This window comes from Muntiacus reevesi, chromosome X, assembly GCF_963930625.1.
Source record: "Muntiacus reevesi chromosome X, mMunRee1.1, whole genome shotgun sequence".
In the NCBI taxonomy this organism is placed as follows: Eukaryota; Metazoa; Chordata; class Mammalia; order Artiodactyla; family Cervidae; genus Muntiacus; species Muntiacus reevesi.
Genome location: NC_089271.1, coordinates 11433595 through 11457081, shown reverse-complemented (window position 1 = coordinate 11457081; position 23487 = coordinate 11433595). Strand labels below are relative to the sequence as shown.

General features: G+C 42.1%; 1 pseudogene; it reads right to left on the bottom strand.

The window, feature by feature from the left end:
* Positions 1 to 924: 924 nt before the first annotated feature.
* LOC136153958 (aldo-keto reductase family 1 member B10-like) lies at positions 925 to 18747 on the bottom strand (annotated as a pseudogene).
* Between the last annotated feature and the right edge of the window lie 4740 nt (positions 18748 to 23487).

The following is a 23487-nucleotide window of genomic DNA, read 5'->3' as shown; positions in this document are numbered from 1 at the left end:
CTTAGCATCCTCTGAAGTTGTTATAACGGTGCTGAAAATGTTCAACAGAATGATAATTTCTGGCCACATTTAACATCATTGGCAACATGTTCCTTTGATGAAAAAGGGCATTGATCTCAGAGAGTGCGAGGCAGCCCTGGCCCCTGAGACAGACATGACGGACTTTATAAATGGACTTGGTCCCACTGAGCACAGATGTGGCGAGTCCCGGTGAATCCGGGCAGACCTCTGCAGCCCTGAGCTACAAGGATGCTCACCAGCTCTGTCTTAGCAACTTGCCCTCGTGTATTCAGGCCTCAGCAAAGACCGTGAAGGTCATGGGCAGACTGCCAAGGGACGGTCCCGGACCTTACTGCAGAGCGGTGAAGAGTGAAGTTGAGAAAAGCAAACTTCTCCCGGTTGTCAGGGGGGTAGTGGGGGGGAGGCACTGAAGTAAGCATTTCTAACGAGATCCCAGGAACTGGGCAGGACCACCCCTCCACCTCTGTCACACTACCTGTTTCATTTTTCTTGTGACGTTTCACATTTTGAAATTACTTGTCTGTTTGTGTACTGGATTGTTCATGGGTGGGCTGATCTATTTGTTTACTAGTAAATTCCCTAAGAGCAGAAGAGCGGGGACTTTTTTTTTCACACGATTCTTTCTTATACTTTAATCTTTGTATTCTCAGCATTAGCAGAGTTCCCTTGGTGTTCAAATCAAGTAAGTGGTGAAAAAAATTGTAATCTGCTTATCTGAATCCTATTTCCTTGTGATAATCTGCTCCCAGTGGAACATACTAGATACAGCACTGCCTAGATTCTGGCCTCAGTGGAGCCAGGCTCACTATGATCTCAGACTAGCTCAGCTAAATGAGGACTCTGGTGGGGAGAGTGCGACTTCAGTGAACATAGAACGTTTGCTGGGCAATTTTTGGGGGAGATTCAGCTGCAATATTCTACACTGAAGGGAAAATCCTCCAAATGGGACAGAGGGTTCATGGTGCAGGGCCTCCAGTTTCTGTTGAAGCTGAGTATGATCACTATCTCATTGTTCAATGTAAAAGACAAGGCCTGAAAGTTCTCAACAATGCATGCTTGTGTCATAGACTTGGGGATTAAAACCACATTTCTCTGGATGGGGGACCGGATCAGAACTTGGCCTGCAGTTTTTGTGCTTTGCAGCAATCTCCTTAATCTTGGGATCTTCCAGTAGGGAAGAGTCCTCTGGGTTGGCCTGAGGTTTATCTGGAGAGCCCAGAGGGCTATGCAGGCTTCCCAGGTGGTACTAGTGATAAAGAACTCACCTGCCAATGCAGGATACACCGGAGCTGAGGGTTCGAGCCCTGGGTCAGGAAGATCGCCTGGAGGAGGGCATGGAAACCCACTCCAGTATTCTTGCCTGGAAAAGTCCATGGATAGAGGAGCCTGAAGACTGCAGTCCATGGGATTGCAAACAGTCAGACTCGACTGAGCACACACACACACCAGAGGGCTGTATAGTATGACAGCTATGCCCCTGGAGTGGCATTACTGGCTCCATTCCTCCTTCCTGTATGAAATAGCGGTGACAACCTGGTTAGTCACTGTATTTCATTCCGGGTCTGCTCAACAGCATTGTCTGTCTGAACATACAACAAGGTACTACTGTAGAGTACAGAGAACATATTCAATATCCTATAAGTCATAATGGAAAAGAAATATTTAAGAAAAGATATGTGAGTATGTATATATATATATATCTATATTAATATGTATATTAGTGAGTATATATATATATATATATGAACCACTTTGCTGTACGGCAGAAATTAACACAACATTGTTGGTCAACCATACTTCATTTAAAAAAATTTTTATTTATTTATCTGGCTGTGCTGGTTCTTAGTTGCAGCATGTTCTTCGTTGTGGCATGTGGGATCTAGTTCCCTGATCAGGGATCAAACCCGAGCCCCCTGCATTGGGAGCTCGGAGTCTTAGCCACTCAACCACCAGGAAGTCCCTATACTTCAATTTTAAAAAGATTTTTTAAAAAGTTAAATAAAGAGTCCTTTGATCTGGAAGTCACTGAAGTTAGAGATTCCAATGGCTTTCACCAACCCCACCATGGTCTCCCAGGCTTCCAAGAATGCTATTTTACTGGTGAGGACATCGCTTTTCTTGTGTTTAGGGAAAAGTCTTCCCCAGGCTGGAAGCCCAGCCATTAAGATAAATGTCCAGATGGTCCAGTTTTAAGTCCTTAAGGATCTTCTGACAGATTTCCTTCACCAGCTTCTCTCAAAGAAGATGGACCATAACTTGTTCATGATGACGAGGTCTCCGTGCTTCACAACCTTCTCTCAGATGACTTCCCCCATCTTATTCTTCTTCTGATAAGACACAGGCACAGTCAACGTGGCGGTTTCCTGCACCAATGGCCTCCTTCACAGGCTCCTTGACTTTGCTGGTGGGAGACTTTCATGTGTCCAGGCCCACAGTGGATGCCCCAGCTTTGTTATTGAGCACCAGAAGGTGGCCATGGTCAGTGCAGACACAGTTCTGAGCAAAGAGATAGGGACCCTGTGCCCTGGTAAAGAGGACTGACCCTCATGCAGGGACTCTGTTCAGCATATTCACTTTTGTATTCCTAGCACTTAACATAGAACTTGGCAGATCACAGATGCTCCATAAGTACAGGTGAATGAATGAGGCTTTTCAGGATTAATTCCTTTATCCCTTTACTCCCCTCTTACTGCTTCACTGACTGCTCCTTCATACCATAGGATCTAGACTATAAGTGATAGAGGGCAGTGCCACCTGACTGCCAGTCCAGGAAGTGCGAGTTACTGGTCTAAGCTGAGATACAAATCTTCTACCAAAATGTACATCTGATATGCCAGTCAGCAGTGTTTATCAGGATGACTTTTTTTTTCATAGTAAGATTTTATTGATGAAGGAAATTGCACTCCATTCTAGCACAGGCTCATCTCATAAAACAGTGTGTGAACTGGTACCTGTGTTCAGGATGCACTGTGACCAGCACAGACACAGGGGTTAAACAACTAATAAAATATATTTTCTGACTTCAGAAAACTCACAGGAAGGAGAAATACACAGTTTAAGACACATTTACCAACTCTGTGTTAAGTCGTATAATAAACAGTTGTGGGAGAAAACACGGAACTGCGGAAATAATAAGGAATTGTGGGAAAGAATGGAAAATTGTGAGAGCTGTGGGAGAAAACAGAATTTTAAAAGAGAATGGAGAACCAACACAGAGAAACAGAAGTGTGAGAGTAATATTAAGAGGAAACTGAATTGTGAGAGAAAAATGGAGAACTGTGTGGGAGAATGGGAACATCCCAAGAGAACACAGAGTATTTTAGGATAGAGGATTATAGACGAGATATGGAACTGTGGAAATGAATGGAGACTGAAGGAGCTGCATGGAACTGTGGAAAAAATAGGGACTTGTGAGAGTTGGGAATTGTAAGAAAGAATGAAGAATTGCTAGAGAATAGATAACTGGGAAAGAGAACAGAGAACTGCCTGACAGGAAAAAATGGGAGAGAAAACATGGAATTGTGGGAGAGAATGAGAAATTTTGGGAGAAACAGTGACTTGTGGCGACAATGAGGAATTGAGGGCACGAGTAAGGGAATTGTGGGGGCTAGATGGCATTGTGGGAGAAACTTATATGGAGAGGTTGCATGGAATTGTGGGAGCAAGTGGGTGATTTTGGGGGTCGTGGGGAATAGTAGAGGGTACATAGAATTGTGGGAGTGATGGGGACTATGGGGGCCACTGAGGATTGTAGGGGAACAGTGACAAGTGAGAGAGAGGGCTTTGTGGAATTGAGGGAAAATAGTAGGGGCTGCCTGGAATTGGGCCAGAGAATGAGGAATTATGGGAAAAGCAGTGATGGGAGAGTGAGTAGGAAATGGGGGAAAAGAGAATTATAAAAGACAAAAAGAATCATGGAGAGATCAAGAATTGTAGGAAATATAGGAAATTGGGGGAGGGAATGGGGAATTCTGGAAGAGAATGAAGAATTGAGAGAGACAAGGAATTGTGGAAGCTGGAGAAATACAAAAGGAGCACTGATAAAGATGAAGAACTATAGATTTGGAAAGGCAACTCACTTTACGAGGACCAACCCTAAATCGAGCTAGCAACCCAGAAAGAGTGGTTGATTGACCTCTCCTAACCCTTCAGGTCTGACAGGGGCAGTTCCTATCACAGTGTCATGGGCTGGCAACCTCCTAGGCACTTCCTCATGTGTTCCAAGGTCTGGTATTATTATTCTAGACAGTATCGCTGCTCCTCTCCTCACAGGGCTGGCTCAGCCTCCATTCAGAAAGTTAAATGCAGCAGATTAGTGCACTTTGCCACACTTGAAACTCTACCCTGAGGAGCCCTAAAATGTGTGCCCCACACCCATTTTTCATGTCACTTTCAGTTGTCAGTCCAGAAAGGAAAGGAACATAGGTCTTTGCTCAGTGACATTTTCCCTCTTTTGTACTTTATTTTCCATTGAAACTAGGAAATCTGCTCATTCATCAGGAAATGGCCCATTTATCATTTTTATGAATAAATGTAATGAGAATGCTAGTTTCAACTTGGAAGTGTTATACATATAAATCATTGACTTTGGAATGGGAAAAAAAAAATCTTTGCTGACCTCTGGCCAAGAGCTGAGAGCTTCATATTGCTGCATTTATACATCGATGATTTTGTGTTTATAATTATAACCAGGGAGATCTCCTGGATGTAATTCAGGACTCTTTCACTTCTTGGTCAATAATACTTTCCATATGTTAGTTTAGAAATGCTGTACCTCTCTGTTAGCAGCCTTTCCCCCTCTAAAATGCCAACAGCTTTTAAAGATATAGGGATATTTCACTTTTTCAGTGGGAAGAACATTGTCACGTTACAGATAGTTACCTTCTCTCTGAAGTACTTTCACGCCTATACATTTATGCATGTGTGCTCAATCACTTCATTTGTGTCCGACTCTTTGTGACCCCCTGGATTGTAGGTCACAAGCCTCCTCTGTCCATGGGGGTTCTTCATGCAAGAATACTGGAGTGGGTTGCCATTTCCTCCTCTAGGGCATCTACCCAACTCAGGGATCGAACCCACATCTGCGTCTCCTGCATTGCAGGCAGATTTTTTATACACTGAGCCACCTGGGAAGCCCCTATACATACATATGGACTCTTTAAAGACTCTTTAAGCCAAAAGTCAGCCTCCCTTTTGCCCGTGTCCTCTCATCACTCAATATCCCTTCCTGGAGATAGTATTACCATTTCCTATGTACAAATGACTCATTTTCAAAATGAACATGTGTTTGAATTCAAACTGTTTTCCACTAATATTATTCAATATTTGATGTAGCAAAATTCCACTCCAACAACATAATTTGCAATGAACTGAAACGATATGACCCGAATGCATGTAGCCCCACAATGACTGTAAATGGGGTTAAGTAGTAAACCAGTCAGTAAGTACACTGGAATCAGATATCTGAATTATCACCTAGTCAGTGACTTCTGGGTCAGAGGAAACTTTGGGGGTCATTGTCAATCTGTAATTTGCTTTCACACACACCAAAACTTCCTACCATTTTAACCCACTTCAACAGCTTCAGTCCAACTTAGAAAGCCCAGAATGTCCTGAGACAAACAAAAGACCTGCTAAGTCACTGGGGAATGGCAGCCAGTGTTTTCTAGCCTGTATCAAAGTTGAGATGTAATGTGCTGGAATTTCTCAAATCTGTGCCATAACAGTTAGGGACGGCAGACTCTAAATCTTAAAAACACAATCAATAAAGGATGTACACTCTCTGAAAAGAAATCACAGACTAAGACTTCTTATCAGTGTGCGTGATTCTTTGCGACCCCATGGACTGAAGCCCACCAGGCTCCTCTGTCCATGGGGATTCTCCAGGCAAGAATACTGGAGTGGGTTGCCATTCCCTTCTCCAGGGGATCTTCCCAACCCAGGGATCAAACCCAGGTTTCCTGCATGGCAGGTGGATTGTTTACCTTCTAAGCCACCAGGGGCCCTTATAATTGAGACAGAGCATTTAAATAAAAGAAATCATACAGGTGAGACTGGCACAAAACACCCCCCCCCCGCCCAGTGTGGGGACATGAGGCCCAAGGACCACAAATAGAACCAAGACTCCGGGTGGGGCCTGTGTTAGTGCAGGTCCTCTGTGAAGCATTCACGATGGGCTTAAACTGCGAGGATTTTATGAGGGCAAACGCCTGTGGGAGAAATTGAGGAGGACGCTGGGGAAGGCTGGAGCCACTTCAGTCCTTGATGGAGGTCAGACCCCAGTGAAGAGGAGCAGGAGGGCAGGCTGGTGGAAGCACCCTAGACTCCCGTGCAGACTAAGAAAGGGTCAACCAGGCTGCTCGGGTGTCTTGGAGCCCAAGTCCACCAACAGAGTGAAGTGTGTCACTGGTAACAGGCTGCCTCAGGGTCCTGTCACACTTGGCCACTGGCGGGGAGCCCCGCCCAGGAGGCGTGGCCTCAGCACAGATGCTGAGATGGTGTTCCAAGCACAGCCTCTGGGGCCCTTAGTTAACTAGGCTCCTGCAGGTAGAAGTCAGCAAGGCACGTGCTTATAACATTCTCAGGCCCTTCTGTTTCAGAATCAACATTCCCATCTAAAGCTGACGGGAGTTGATGTCACAACTAGTCCATCTCCTGCAGGTTGGACCCTTGGGTGGAGAATATCCCCTGGAGGAGGGCATGGCAACCCACTCCAGTATTCCTGCCTGGGAAATCCCATGGACAGAGGCGCCTGGCGGGCTATGGTCCATGGAGTCACAAGAGTTGGACACGACTGAAGCAACTGAGCACACATATGTACTAGTCCATCTCCAGCCTTGTTCTGATCAATCTCTATTTGCTCAAACTCACCACAATCAGCTCTCTGTATCCACAGGTTCCAAATCCATGGATTTAACCAATCATGGGTCAAAAATACTCAGACAAAAAATTTCCTGAAAGTTCTAAGAAGCAAAACTTGAATTTGCCACAGTCCGGCAACTATTTCCGCAACATTTCCCATTGTGTTAGTATTATAAGTAATCTAGAGATGAATTAAACTTTACGGAAGGATTGAATAGGTTATATGCAAATGCTATTGAACCATAATCAGTATCAAAGCTGCAAAGAACAAAGAGCTTTACTTCTTTAGTTTAGTTCCTAAGTCATGTCTGACTCTATATGACTCCATGGACTACAGCATGCTAGACTCCTCGGCCCATGGGATCTCCCAGGCAAGAATATTGGAGTGTGTTGCCATTTTCTTCTCCAAGAGAAGACCTGGGGTGTAAGAAATTTCAATTCAGGAGACACAGATTCAGATAAAACAAAGACTGACCTGGGGAAGAGAAAGGTAAAAGTCACGAGGTTATTAAAGTTGTCCTGCAAGAATTATGATTGGTTCTGATACAAAAAGGATGTCTTTGTCCTTAAGGGCTAGGCTGTCACAAGTTATTTAGGATAAGGATCCCATAAGTATCTGAAATTTCTGGAACACTGTGAAGATGTTCTGGATGCTTTTGTTAAGACAAAAAGTGGTCAAAAGTTCAGATTCTATCTGGGCTGAGATGTAAAACCACCTCCTCAAAGACCTCCTGGCCCCATTTTAGAAAGCTCTCTTAGCAATACTGGGCTTCCCAGTTGACACAGTGGTAAAGAATCCACCTCCCAATGCAGGAGATGGCAGGAGATATGGGTTCAAACCCTGGGCCGGGAAGATTCCCAGGATAAAGAAATGGCAACCCACTCCAGTATTTTTCCCTGGGGAATCTCATGGACAGAGGAGCCTGGAAGGCTCCAGTCCATGGGGTTGCAAAGAGTTGGCCACAACTGAGCACACAGACACACTTAGCAATACTGACTCTACTTTGATTTTCCTTTCACAGTACTTCCCTTTTTATATAAGGGACTTGGGCATCCATGGATCTTGGTATCCAAAGGGTTGGGGGTGGGATGTCTTAGAACCAATTCCTTGCAGATACTAAGGGAAAACTGTATTTAGAAAGCTGTACAGAGTTCATTTCCTGAGAGTAGGTTTGCTTATTCAGCTATTATGATATCTTTAGTAAAAGAAACTTATAAAGTATTGTTAAGACAACTGGACTGGTGAACTTTAACTGGTGACTGATATCAAGTTTCTGGTGCTCAGAAGAGGTAGATCAAGTGAACAAACGCTCCATACAACCTGGGTCCTGACAAGACCAGCATCTTTAGGAGTGCAATGCTGCCTATGCACCTGTAGGCTGGAACACTGACACACTGATGAGGGCATGGTGAGACTTCTGGCTGAGGTCGAAAATGAAGATTTCAAAAAGATGAGTCCCCAGTGGTGAGAGAAAATCCTCGAACTCTGCCAAATCGTCTTCAATCAGCTTCACAAGGGCTCCATGTGACAACCACAGGGCTTCAGCAAAATCCCTTTCAACAGACCAGGAATGCTCTATTCACATATATTTGGGTTACAGTTTGGCTCCTCTTTCATGATTTGTTCTTGTGTAGGAGGTGGAGATAAGAAAACTTGGCACATTCTTGGAGAGTAGAATGCCTATCTGTACAATCAAACTCAGAGAGAGAGGGTGGACTCTGCACGCAGCAATGTGCCACCTTCACGCACACAGCACCCCTCCCATGTGTAGCAGGAAAACTCAGAGCCAAGCCATCAAAATACTGGAAAGTGTCTAACCTCAGTGCTTTCATCAAAGTTCTAAGAAACACTGGCCACAGATACATGCACCCTGGTGTTCACTGCAGCGCTGTTTACAATAGCCAAGACATGGAGACAACCTAAATGTCCATTGACAGGTGAATGGATACAGAAGATGAGGTGTATACACACACACACACACACACAATGATATATTACTCAGTCATAAAAAAGAATGAAATAATGCCATTTGTAGCAACATGGATGGACCTAGATATTGTCATACTGAGTGAATTAAGTCAGACAGAGGAGAAATATCGTATGATATCCCATATATGTGGAATCGAAAAAGAAATGATACAAATGAGCTTATTTACAAAATATGAACAGACTCACAGACTTAGAGAATGAACTTATGGCAACCAGGGGGGAAGAATGAGGAAAAGAGATAGTTAGGGAGTTGGGGATGGACACATATACACTGCTGTATTTAAAATGGATAACCAAGAAGGACCTACTGTAGAGAAGAGGAAACTCTGCTCAATGTCATGTGGCAGCCTGGAAGGGACAGGAGTTTGGAGGAGAATGAATACATGTATATATACATGGCTGAGTGCCTTCACTCTTCACCTGAAACTACCACATGGTTAATCTGCTATATTCCAGTATAAAATAGAAAGTTTAAAAAAAGAAAAGAAACATTGCCCAAGAAAGAGCTTTCTGGAATTTTTGGTCTTCTCTTACTTAAAGTTTATTTTTAAATTTTGTATTTGTTTAAACTTCTAATTTTTTTTTTTTTTTTGGCCACACCATGTGGCATGTAGAACTTCCCTGATCAGGAATCAAACCCATGCCCGCTGGAGTGGAAGCAGAGTCTTGACCACTGGACTACCAGGGAAGTTCATAAACTTCTAATTTTTGGACAGATAAAATTCACAAGTACAAAGTGCATATGCCAGGAAAAACACACCCTGTTTCTTCTCTCTGCAACAAGGGCATTGATCTCTCCTGGAGCCCTGTGTGCATGGAAAATGGTAGAAAGTTAAGAAATATCCCTATGCTTTTGTGTTCCAGGAAAAGGCTTACTGCAAAGAACCACCTTTCCCCATAGGATTTAGATAAGATTCGTGCACAAAACCCTTGTGATGTACTACAAGGTCAGATACAGGCTCAAAATGCTTTTTTGCCTTAAAAATGATTTGCTGAACTGTTGTCTCCAGTGATCCATCAGAACAAAATGCTTGACAATCAAACTTTGGTGAAGTTCCTCTCTTTTCCCGAGACCCTGGAATCCCCTCAGCTTGAACCAATAGATAACCCTCCTGAGGACAGGCAAGGCTTCCGGTGCAGGCATTCTTGGAGGACTGTCCTGTGTCCTGCCTTACCTGGTCCTTCCCTATGGAGGAAGACCCCTTCCTATATAACCCTTGAGAGCAGGAAGATCTGTGCTGAGGTGTTCTTCCTGTTATAATCATCTCTTGCACCCCATCACTACAATCTTTCTGAATAAAGTCTTGAATTATTGGATCTGGTTTTCATTTGATACCCATCTCCCAATTCTCCCCCTTGGAGGCAACCACTATTCCCAGATTCTTACAAATTCTTGCCTGGTCTCTATCAATAAAATTGTCAATATTTACATAATTTCTACTTCATGTAACAGAGTCATTTACAAATTATTCCCTGTTAGTACAAATGAATGACCTTATTGTGTTTGAAGTCTATAGTTTTCTATGGCCTTCTATGGGTGCGCCATCATTTATTTACAGTTCCCTATTGATGGACATTTAGGTTGCTGTACAAACTCTAATGCAATGAATTATGCATATGTTTATCATTTTTAAACCTGTGTATACCCACAAGAGAAAGACTGTAAGCAGATAGGGTAATGGTTGCCTGGAGAATGAAGCAGGCAAGGCTTTCTTGACATAACAGGAGCCATATTTGGCCTAAGCCATTTTGTGATCTAAGCCTGGCCACAATGCTTGCCCTTGAACAGGTCTCAATAATTAATGATTTTAAAGGAAAAAAAAAAGAAAGCAGGAACAATGCCTGCTATAATGCAAGAGAAGTAACAACAGCAAAGATCAGGTGAAGAAATAGACCAGTAAACATAGAAAACAAACTTATGATTACCAAAGGGGGAAGAGTTGGGGGGAGAAGGGATAAAATAGAAGTTTAGTATTAACATATGCACACTACTATATATATATTATATATATGTATTTTGTTTACATATATAAAATAGACAACCAAAAAGAACCTACTTTATAGCTTGGGGAAGTATACTCAATATTGTGTACTAACTTATCAGTGAGAAGAATGTGAAAAAGAATATATATATATATGGATCACTGTTCTGCACACCCAAAACTAATGCAACACTGTAAATCGACTACTGTTGTTGTTCAGTCACTCAGTTGTGTTCAACTCTTTGTGACCCCATGGACTGCAGGATGCCAGGCTTCCCTATCCTTCGCCATCTCCCAGGGCTTGTTCCAACTCATATCCATTGAGTCAGTGATGTCATCCAACCATCTCATCCTCTGTTGTCCTCTTCTCCTCCTGTCTTCAATCCTTCCCAGCATCAGGGTTTTCTCCAATGAGTCAACTCTCTGCATCAGGTGGCCAAAGGATTGGAGCCTCAGCTTCAACATCAGTCCTTCCAATGAATATTCAGAGTTAATTTCCTTTACAATCAACTGGTTTGATCTCCTTGCAGTCCAAGGGACTCTCAACTGTACTTCAATTAAAAAAGAATTTTTAAAAATCAGGTGTAAAGATCCCCAGTTCTGCTTCAATAGTAAAGAGTAGCCTGAAGTGCTCAACCACAGGATCAACTGGAATCTAAGGTATGATAATGCTGACCCGTGTGACCTTCATGATTTCAATCAGGCTTGGACTCTGTTGTTGACTGCCCAAAGCCCCTTCATGAATACACATGAACCCTTGGCTTAAAATTGCCCCAGTTTTGCTGTTGGCGAGACACTGCTTTGGGAAAGGTTCCTGGTGTTCTCCTTACTTGCCGCAATTAATAAATCCTTCTCCTCATCTTTGGCTTGGTTGTGCCTTTTGATACCCACCGAGAGGGGAACCCAGTTTTTAACAACCATCTAAAGATTTCCACTTTGCTGAAATGAGTCCTGTGGTTTTCCCTTGCTGTTTTCTCTCCTGTTTCACTCCTGTCAATATTTCTGCACTTAATATCTCAATAACCTTTTAAAAATTTCCACCAAGTTCGGAAGAGTCCCTTGACTCCCACTGGACCAACTGAATCAGACTACTTGGGGGCAGGCACTGGCCATCTCAGGTCATCAACTATTTCACAGAATTGAGCACCACTTCATTCAAACCTTCTTACCCTCCAGCTCAAACTCACTTGTGAGTTCTTTGGGATGGGCTGATTTATCTTTATAGTTTTTATTTTATTTCAATACCCTTGTAGATCTGTTCATCTCTTTCTCTCTCTAGATCTGTGCTGTCCAATATGGTAGCTACTAGCTGCACATACAATTATAATTTAAATGAAAATAAAAGAAGAAATTTAGTTCATCAGTTGCACTAGCGATGTTTCACACACTCAAAGGCAAAAGGTTAAGTTAAAATTAATTAAAATAAAATAAAGTAAAATAAAATTCCATTCTTTAGTCCCACATTTTTAGTGTCTAACAGCCACATAGTTACTGATTCCTATATCAGACAAAGCCGACCAAATGAGGGCTAATGTGATGGAGTGACAGTGTATGTAAGGGCTGCATGCTCTGACAAGGTACAGCACAACTATTTTTTAAATTGGGAGAAAATGGAGACAGCATTTGTGGGTTTTTTTTTAATGTTTCAATAATCATATTGGTGGGAGTGTGAGGACTGTTATTCTGAGGCCATTTGATATATAATATGAGATAAAGCAAATGATTACAGATTATATTTGGGGTATTCTAATTACATTATGTCCTATGTCTTGGAAAACCAGGATGCTTGGTGTGGAAGAAAGGAGTTATAAATGTAATGGAGAAATGCTTAAGTCAAAGTTCTGTATTCTTATATTTGAATTGGAAGTATCATTAAGAGCTCATGAGATTTTATGTCTGTGTGCACATGTATGGATGGGGTAATCCATCCTACTCCCAGGCTTGAGTCACTGAAATGGACTAGAAACAGTGACTGACTCAGTAGCAATGAATATCTCCAGTGACCAGACTGGACTAATTAATTATTTCTCACTAAAAAACCCCAGGACTTCTTGGAGAGACAACTGACTCCAAGTCTGGCCCAGGAAATATACAAGATGAACCTGCATGATAATTGCCTGACATAAGGCTCTTGATTGTCATTTCAAAGGTGTCATTTCAAAGACACCTATCTCAATGGATAAAGAAGTTGTGGTACATATATACAATGGAATATTACTCAGCCATAAAAAAGAACAAATCTGAGTCAGTTCTAGTGAGGGGGATGAACCTAGAGCCTATTATACAGAGTGAAGTAAATCAGAAAGAGAAAAAACAAACATCATATATTAACCCATATATATGGTATCTAGAAAAATGGTATTAATAAACCTATATGCAGGGTAAGAATAGAGACACAGACATAGAGAATGGACTTACAGACATGATGCGGGAAGGAGAGGGTGGGAAGAAATGAGAGAGTAGCACTGAAACATATATATTACCATGTAAAATTGACAGACAGTGGGAATTTGCTGCATGGCACAGGAGGCTCAAACCCGGTGTTCTGTGACAACCTAGAGGGGTGGGGTGGGGTGGGAGGTGGGAGGGAGGTTCAAGAGGGAGGGGACACATGTATACCCATGGCTGATTCATGTTGATCTATGGCAGAAACTGGGGATTCCCAGGTGGCTCAGTGGTAAAGAATCTGCCTCTCAAGCAGGAGACCTGATCCCTGGGTTTGATCCCTGGGTTAGGAAGATCCCCTGGAGAAGGGACCAGCTATCCACTCCAGTATTCCTGGAGAATTCCATGGACTATATAGTCCATTGGGTCACAAAGAGTCGGACACAACTGAGAGACTTTCACTTTTCACTTTCATGGTAGAAACCAACACAACATTGTAAAGCAATTATCCTCCAACTAAAAAAAAAAAAAAGACAGCCATCTCGAATAAATACAATGCCAGTTGTATGACACAAGCTACTAATAAACTAAGTAGACAAGGAGTCAGGCCACCCCGACCCATGAAGTTCCCCTTTTAGAAAGGCCCTGGGTGGCCTAGACAACTGACCACTTGAGTGACCCCATTTCTCCCTTCACACTCTCTCACTGCCACTCTTATGCTCTCCATCTGCCACTGAAGAGTGAATCCTTGAAACCCTAGATCCCCACCTTCAGACCCTAATAAAGGTAGAGCCCCAGGTCTGCACACCCTCCCCCTCCTCTCTCTACCTGTGACCTGGCTGTATGGTCCTTGGGCATATCAGGTAACTTCCCAGATTTGTGAGTAATAAATCTCATTCTTCAAACTTCCCTGAGGCTTGGTGCTAAGGTACATTTCGTAATTATAAGAACCACAAAGGCTGGTCCACCCACAATATTGGCTCTGGTTTGGGAAGTGTCTATGGGGTTTGCCACAGGTAGTGGGGGCCCAGGTGAGCGCTTCAGGCATTTCTGGACAATAGCATCACTATCAAAAGGCTGACATGACAGAACAGAGTCTGGAACATCTTCTGACACCAGATAGCAAGGACACTTTCAAAAGCATCCAGGATCACATCAGATGACTTAGAAATCAACTTGATGAGGCTCCCACTGGCCAAATATAAGATCTAAGAATAATACTAATTGCCATGGACTGAAATCCATCAAATGTTTAAATACATGAGTTCATAATAATATTCAGAATGATGATGATGATAATTGCCACCTTTATAGGTAGATAGGACACTAATTCATAGTCTTAAAAAATGATAAATGAAGTGAATCAGAGATTTATCTGACCTTTCCTCTTTGAACTACTCAGTTCAGTTCAGTCACTCAGTTGTGTCCAACTCTTTGCGACCCCATGGAATGTAACACACCAGGCCTCCCTGTCCATCACCAACTCCCGGAGTTAACTCAAAGTCATGTCCATTGAGTTGGTGATGCCATCCAACCACCTCATCCGCTGTCATCCCCTTCTCCACTCACCTTCAATCTTTCCCAGCATCAGGGTCTTTTCAAATGAGTCAGCTCTTCACATCAGGTGACCAAAGTATTGGAGTTTCAGCTTCAACATCAGTCCTTCCAATGAATATTCAGAACTGATTTCCTTTAGGATGGACTGGTTGGATCTCCTTGCAGTCCTAGGGACTCTCAAGAGTCTTCTCCAACACCACAGTTCAAAAGCATCAATTCTTCAGCGCTCATCTTTCTTTATAGTCCAACTCTCACACCCATACATGACCACTGGCAAAACCATAGCCTCGACTAGACAAGACCTTTGTTGGCAAAGTAATGTCTCTGCTTTTTAATGTGCTGTCTAGGTTGGTCATAACTTTTCTTCCAAGGAGCAAGCATCTATGAACTTTACCAGTAGGTAACAGAGAGTGAATGAGGAGACTCTTTCTCTATAAAAGTATTCCAACTAATAAATGAAAAAGAACAGATAAAGCTTTAAAAATAACCATTTTGCAACCCCTGACGAATACACAGATAATGTATAGGTGTTAGACATCGGTGGCTGGTGACGTTATTTGAAACAGAGACAGACAGACACTGTGAGCCCTCTGACAGGAAAACACCTTGCCATCCTGTGGTCCGGGTCAAAGAGAAGTGACTTGAGTCTGACAGATTTCAGGATCCAGATGCTGAATTGCAGAAATATGGAAGACAGAGGAATATATTGAGCTGTGTGAGTCAAGAGTGCTGTGTTAGTTATTTACTGTTGCATAACAAATGACCCCAAAACATAGTGACTTAAGACAACAATTCACATTTATACTCACAGTTTCCTTGGGTCAGGAATTCTAGAGTGTTTTGTCAGGGTGGTTCTGGCTCAGGGTCACACATAAGGTCACAGTCAAGATGTTAGCTGAGGCAGATGTCATCTGAAGGCCTGACTAGGGCTGGAATACCTGCTTCCAAGGTGGGTCATTCACATGGCAGCTAAGTTAATTCTGGCTGTAGGTGGGATGCCTCAGCTCCTCCTCACATGGGCCTCTCCCAGGCTGCTTAAATGTCCTCATGATGTGGTAGCTGATTTCCTGCTGAGTAATCTAAGGGAGAAAAACAGAAACAGTACAATGTCACTGATGGCAAAACCCTAGAAGTCACACTATTACTTTGGCTGTATTCTGTTGGTCACATAGACCAACCCTGATACCACGTAGGATGGGATTATACAAGTATATGAATGACAGGAAGCGTGGGTCATTGGCACCCATTTTGAAAGCTGGAAACTACGAGTATGCCATCAGCAAATGCCATGCTGTCAAAACACTACTGTTCAAATAGTCTATGAACTTCATCAGATAAATTATAAGCAAAAGAAAGGAATGAGCAGGGAACTTATAGATTGAAAGAGATATAAAAGCCATCAAACTTTAAAATGCCAGCAAAACTATATATCTAGGTACATCTATCAGGACAACAAAACTATGTAACAGATTACTAGAAAAGTAAATTAATATTTTCTCTTGTAATATTAATTATAATAAATACTTGATGCTTGGAAGTGATTACTAGAAAACCCAAAATGGTTTCTTATGGGGAATGGGTGGGAAGAGATGAGGACTGGGCACAAAGAAGGGGCTTTTGGGTTGGCTCACAAAAATCTTTCTGGATGTGGTAATGGTTACAAGCACAAGGGTGCTTGACTTAGACTACTTCACTAAGACATATATTTGCTTTGTGTGATTTCTTGTGTTTATGCTTTATCTTACAATAAAAATTTTAAAAAATAAAAATCCTAGCCCTGGAGGTATACTGTTAAATCTTCTTAAAGATATTTGTTGAACTTTGTGCAAAAGTCACGGTTCCTTTCAATATTAGAAATTAGGAGGCCAGAACACAAGTCTGACTATCTATCTACCCATCTATCTATTCAGCTGTGCTAAACCTTAGTTGAGGCACATGGGATCTTTACTTGCAGCATGCAAACTCTTAGTTGTGGCATGTGGCAGGCATCTAGCTCCCTGACCAGGGATTGAACGCCAGCCCCTTGCACTGAGAGTGCAGAGTCTTTAGTCACTGGACCACCATGAAGTCCTCACAAGTCTTTTTGTTTAATGAAAATTTTCAAAAGTACAAAAGGAAATGCAAGCATGCAAACATATTTACAACATTCCTACAGTTTTTTTTCCTTCCACTAATTTTCAAGGTAGTAAAAATGAGAAATTTCAAATAACTCCTAATGAACTGTATAAGCACAATTATTCTGTCTTTCCTCAAAACCAAATCATTGTATTTGAAATGGAAATAGGAAATTGAATGTGATGGAATGTCCTTCCACCCACCTTTCAGGACAGGAATATTCAATGCAAGTAGCACCAGTACCCCAGGCCTGCGTTTTGAATAAAAGAATGAAATCCATCTCTTCCTACCTCCTCTGTCAATAAGCTGGGCTTACCAGGTAGCCCTAGTGGTAAAGAACCCACCTCCCAATGAAGGAGATGCAAGAGACGTGGGTTCGATCCCTGGGTCAGGAAGATCCCCTTGAGGAGGGTATGGCTACCCACTCCAGTATGCTTGCCTGGAGAATCCCATGGACAGAGGATTCTGGCGGGCTACAGCCCATGGAATTGCAAAGAGTTGGACACAACTGAGCAACTTAGCATGCATCCAAAATATTGGAGGCTTCCCTGGTGGCTCAGATGGTAAAGAATCTGCCTGCAATGAAAATAATAAAAGAAATAACCTCCCAGCTAAAGATGTAGGTTCTCATAGTTCCTTATAAAGACCAAGAAAAAGAAAAAAGAAAACATACTACTCTAATCTCAAGATATTACTTAGCTATTGGAGCTAAAATAGAAAAGCAAATCCAGTCAGATCCATCTTTTTTCTCAAGTGAAAATGATTTTACAGTGAAAACCAGGTAAATTTTACTGGTGAGTTGCTGAGTGAACTGTTTCCACAGGGTATCTTTTAGTTTTCTAAAGGCTGTTACAAGTTCAGGGCCGCTCATTATTGGTGGAGAGAAACCAGTTTCTGATCAACGTTGCTTCAATCAGTCACAGTGAGCTGAATTTCCCGTGTGCTTACCACCCTGTTATGTATGCCCTACTCTCATACTAAGGAATGTTTTTATAAACTGGGTACCAAAAAGGGAAGAAGAGCCCTAATGAAAGTCTCCCTGGGATGCTCGGGGACTGGGCCAGAGTTGAAGAAATTTCTGGAGCTTTTTCATGTGTCTGTCAGGAGTGGGCCAAGCCTGGATTGCCTCCACAGCAAACTGAGGGCTTTGCTGTCCTTTTTTCTTTCCTTTGACTCTTTTTCTTCTCAGTTCAGTTCAGTTCAGTCACTCAGTCGTGTCCGACTCTTTGTGACCCCATGAACCACAGCACGCCAAGCCTCCCTGTCCATCACCAACTCCCAGAGTCCACCCAAACCCATGTCCATTGAGTAGGGGATGCCATCCAACCATCTCATCCTCTATCGTTCCCTTCTCCTCCTGCCTTCAATCTTTCCCAGCATCAGTGTCTTTTCAAATGAGTCAGCTCTTTGCAATAGGTGGCCAAAGTATTGGAGTTTCAGCTTCAACATCAGTCCAGTCCCCCCAATGAACACCCAGGACTGATCTCCTTTAGAATGGACTGGTTGGATCTCCTTGCAGTCCAAGGGACTCTCAAGGGTCTTCTCCAACACCACAGTTCAAAAGCATCAATTCTTCGGTGCTGAGCTTTCTTTATAGTCCAAGTGTCACATTCATACATGACTACTGGAAAAACCATGGCCTTGACTGGACAGACCTTTGTTGACAAAGTATTGTCTCTGCTTTTTAATATGCTGTCTAGGTTGGTCATAACTTACTTGGGTTTCTCTTACCTTGGACGTGGGGGTATCACTTCACGGCTGCTCCAGCAAAGTGCAGCCGCTGCTCCTTCCTTACCTTGGACGTGGGGTAGCTCCTCTCGGCCGCTCCTGCGCCATCTTTCTCCTCATCCTCCTCTTTTTATAGTTTAGAAATTAAATTTTAATAACATTTAATATATATTTATATAATTATATATATGTGAAGTGACGTGAAGTGAAGTGAAGTCGCTCAGTCGTGCCCAACTCTTTGTGACCCCACGGACTGTAGCTTACCAGGCTCCTCCATCCATGGGATTTTCCAGGTAAGAGTACTGGAGAGGGTTGCCATTTCCTTCTCCAGAGGATCTTCCCGACCCAGGGATCAAACCTAGGTCTCCCACACTGTAGGCAGACGCTTTAGCGTCTGAGCCACCAGGGAAGTCCTAATTATATATATAATATTTTATAGTAATATATTATATATAATACAAAAACATATATAATAATATATGTAATGTTTCATAATAATGTTTATATATAATAATGGTGATGTGAATGACATTCACTCTTCTCAAACATGTTGGTTCAAGAACCTCAAGGCATGTCAAATTATCTGGGTGAGGTGGGTAGTTCCTCTATCTGTGTTGTCTGAGAACAGTGAATGTCATTCACATAATCATTATTATATATAAATTTAATTTAAATCAATTTGGTGAACACTGAAAATATTTTAGATATCAGATTTTTTTCTTTTCAGGCATCAAATATACAATATCAATATGATCTCTTTCCATCAGTCGCATTTTGAGCAAGGCCTGGAGGTACAGAAGTAGATTCACACACCACGGAGAACCTCCAAAGGTCAAGGATCTAGAAAAACGAATGGAATCTGGAATCTGACCCACAGACTATCTTACCTGTGTTCAGAGACATGTGAGTAGGCGGAGGAGGAAGACTGTCTGTTAGGAATGCCGCTCTGTTGGTATCCTCTGCTTTAATCAGTGGACACCTCCTCCATGTTGGGATGAGCTAACTGGTAAATCCATCACAGGACTGATCAACTGAAATGACAGAGGAGGGGCACTCTGAGTATGTTTACTAGGAAGTATAGCTTGGAATTTAGTCTTTCTGAAAATTTTTCTTGAAAAAAATATTTAGGGGAGCTTGCTCAAACACTGCATATTCCATCCATTGCTCTAGTTGGCACTTCTCAAGGGAGTTTTGCATCAGAACCACGTGGTAAGGGAGTTAAGAATACATGGGCATGGCTCCATCTGGGATACAGATTCCCAGGTCTAGGGTGATGTCAAGGCAGTTCATGGAGAACACTCCTTAGGTGGTTTTGTGTCTGCTCCAGGTGACCTCTCACCACAATCTCCATTCTCCATTGAGGTTCCTGCCCCAACACACAGGAGTGATTCACTTCAGGCTCATTGTTAGTAAATTTCAGGACAAACATCCTAAAGTTCTATAATGGTAGAGTATGTAAAAGAGAATATATATCTGAATCACTCTTCTGTACACCTGAAACTAATAGAACATTGCAAATTGCTATTATTTCAATTAAAAAAAAATCCAAGAGTCCTAGTAAATCTCAGAGAGGATGGCAATGGGGAGGTGCTTATGGAGTTTGAAAAGATCCCCAGCTGATTCCAACATTTGGATCATTTTCCCAATTATTCTAAGAACCACACCTCTACCATTTATCCTTGGACAAAAGGATCCATCAGAAAGATTCTCATCCAGACAAAATTATTTTGATCCCTAAGCTCTTTGCTTCAGAATTGCTTTTTGATTTCCATTGGCCTTACTAGAAGAACAAACATACCAAATAATTTTTATGGGGTCATGGATAAGGTCCTTCATCACTTTTATACTGTTCTCTTTGCTAGGACTGGGGAGAAGAGAACACCTTAAGAATTAGTTTATGCTTTATGAATGCTGGATCATGTAACTGCCTGTGTTTCTCTTATTGTCTTGGCTGTTTGGAAGTTTAGAACTAACTATGTTGAGCAGTTCACTCTATTTGCTTCTGCCCAATTTCTTCACTTACTTCTTTTTTAAGATTTTTTTTTTTTTTTGATGTGGACCATTTCCAAAGTCTTTATTGAATTTGTTACAAGATTGCTTCTGTTGTTTCTGTTCTTGTTGTTTAGGCTGCAAGGCACAGGGGATCCCAGCCCTGACCAGAGATCAAACCCACATCCCTGTCAACTACAAATTGGCACTTGCCATGGGTGCTTGCCATCTATCTCTACAAGGATTAGATCGTGTGCTGCTGCAGCTGCTGACCTCTAACACCCCCGAAAGAGTTCAGGGTGGAGAGAAGAAGTGAGGCCCTCTGTGCTCTGGGAAAAGTGGCAGGACAGGTCTTCAGATAGTTAGACATTCTCAGGAGCTGATTTTATGAGCCCAATTCTTGTATCTCCAAATATCTAGAAAACCACTAAAATCCTTCATGGTGACACTGTTCCTCATACTAGTGAAGACTTCACAAGACTAGTAGAAGCCTTCTGGAGAAAGTGCTTCATGGCATGGATTTCCCCTTCACCAAAAATCACACATATACTGACCTCCCCTGCCTCTTTGGAGCAATTTCTCAGAGCTATCCGAGGTGCTGGCTCCAGGGCTGCAGTCTCCATTTTGCCCCAAATAAAACTTTACTTACAACTCTCACATAGTGCATTTTTTCTTTTAAGTCGACATCCTCATATCTAGAAAGGCACTGAAATCTTTTGTGGTGACAACTGTTTCTCATAACTAGCAGAAAGCTTCTGGAAAAATATGTGCTTGATTGCATGTATTCCACCTTCACCAAAATCACACATATACTGACCTTTCACCCTGCTCATTTGGAGCAGTTTCTCAGAGCTATCTGAGATGCTGTCTCCCGGGTTACAATCCTCATTTTGCCTCAAATAAAACTTAACCCCCAACATTCACATTATGCATTTTTTGTTGTTGTTGTTGACTTCGCCCTCATTGGAAGGTGAAGTCTCAACTACCAGACCACCAGGAAGTCTCTCCACTTATTTTTAAAGTTAACTTTACCTCTTATGTTTAAACACTGTTCAATGGATACTTCTGAGATATAACAATCAATACATTTAACACAATGTATAAGAAGTATACTAGTGAACAGTATATTTATAATGATTGATAAATTTGTAGCAGTTGATGAGTTTCAAGAATATGTAATGTTTTGTATTTGTCTTAGATCCATTCTTGAAGGATAGCCTGCTATAAACAAACAAAACAACAGACAGACACTACTGTTTCCTAGATATACTGATGAAATATTTGGTAATTTAATAGGAATATGTTTGACTATTAGTGGGGGAAGTGGAGTCCATAGGCAGACTACAGTTTACTTTCAGTTCAGTTCAGTCGCTCAGTCGTGTCCGACTCTTTGGGACCCTGTGAATCGCAGCATGCCAGTCCTACCTGTCCATCACCAACTCCCGGAGTTTACTCAAACTCATGCCCATAGAGTCGGTGATGCCATCCAGCCATCTCATTCTCTATCGTCCCCTTCTCCTGCCCCCAATCTCTCCCAGCATCAGGGTCTTTTCCAATGAGTCAACTCTTCACATGAGGTGGCCAAAGTACTGGAGTTTCAGCTTCAGCATCAGTCCTTCCAATGAACACCCAGGACTGATCTCCTTTAGGATGGACTGGTTGGATCTCCTTGCAGTCCAAGGGACTCTCAAGAGTCTTCTCTAACACCATAGTTCAAAAGCATCAATTTTTCGGCACTCAGCTTTCCTCACAGTCCAACTCTCACATCCATACATGACCACTGGAAAAACCATAACTTTGACCAGATGGACCTTTGTTGGCAAAGTAATGTCTCTGCTTTTTAATATGCTATCTAGGTTGGTCATAACTTTCCTTCCAAGGAGCAAGCGTCTTTTAATTTCATACAGTTTACTTTAGTCAGTGTCTTTTCCAAATGGTTTTCATCTAGGGCCTTCCAAAATGGAATCACTTGGGGAAACTGGAATAACAGATCTGTTTTCTCAGCTACATCCAAACTGATGATCCTTTCTAGATTTCTAGGGTTCTCGTGGATGTCTGACTTGTGATTGTCTCTAGTGTCTTCTTGATATTAATGGGGAACCCAGACACAATTTTTTGCATACACCAAACACACATACATACATATATATACACATATGCATGTTATGTGTTATATAAAGTATATTTTAAGAAAAATAACATTTAAAAAGGAGCAATTCTTCTTTATCAATTCTTCTATTCTTTCTTCTTAGTCCTATTTCCTGACCATAGTGGTATGTATTTCATATGGTGCATGTATCTTCTTTAAAAATAAGAGAATGACCATTCTATAAATAACTGCTTTGAATCTGGGCACATTTTCTTCTTTGCTCTGGTGGGATCCTTTATAATACACCATAAAATGAGACCCCAATTTCCTCAGCCTATAAAATATCCAGAAGTATTCAAAGCTGCCTTCAAAATGCTGGAAACCATAACATCTGAGGCCAGTCCTCAGAGGAATGGCCTGGGCCTCACATATGGAGAAGCTGTTAAAACTTCATCGCAGAAGTGTTCAGTTCTTCAGTCTGGAAGTCCTGCTTTCAAGCATGTGAAATGTGTCCTGGTGGAAACAGCATGTGAGCTGCTCGGGGGCTACTGAGACCCTGTGAGCAGGTGGCAAGGGCAGCAGGGGGTTGGCTGGATATAAAAGACATGGAAAATAATAAGCTTGTACTTGACGGTGATTGCCAGCTTAGCTGTTTCTAGCTCCCTTCCATTCCATTCAGAGAATTGACCTTAATAAGGTGTCCCCGGAACGTTTGGAAAATGACCAGAAAGAAGGCTCCAGGGGCATATTTAGAGAAGAGAGTACAGACA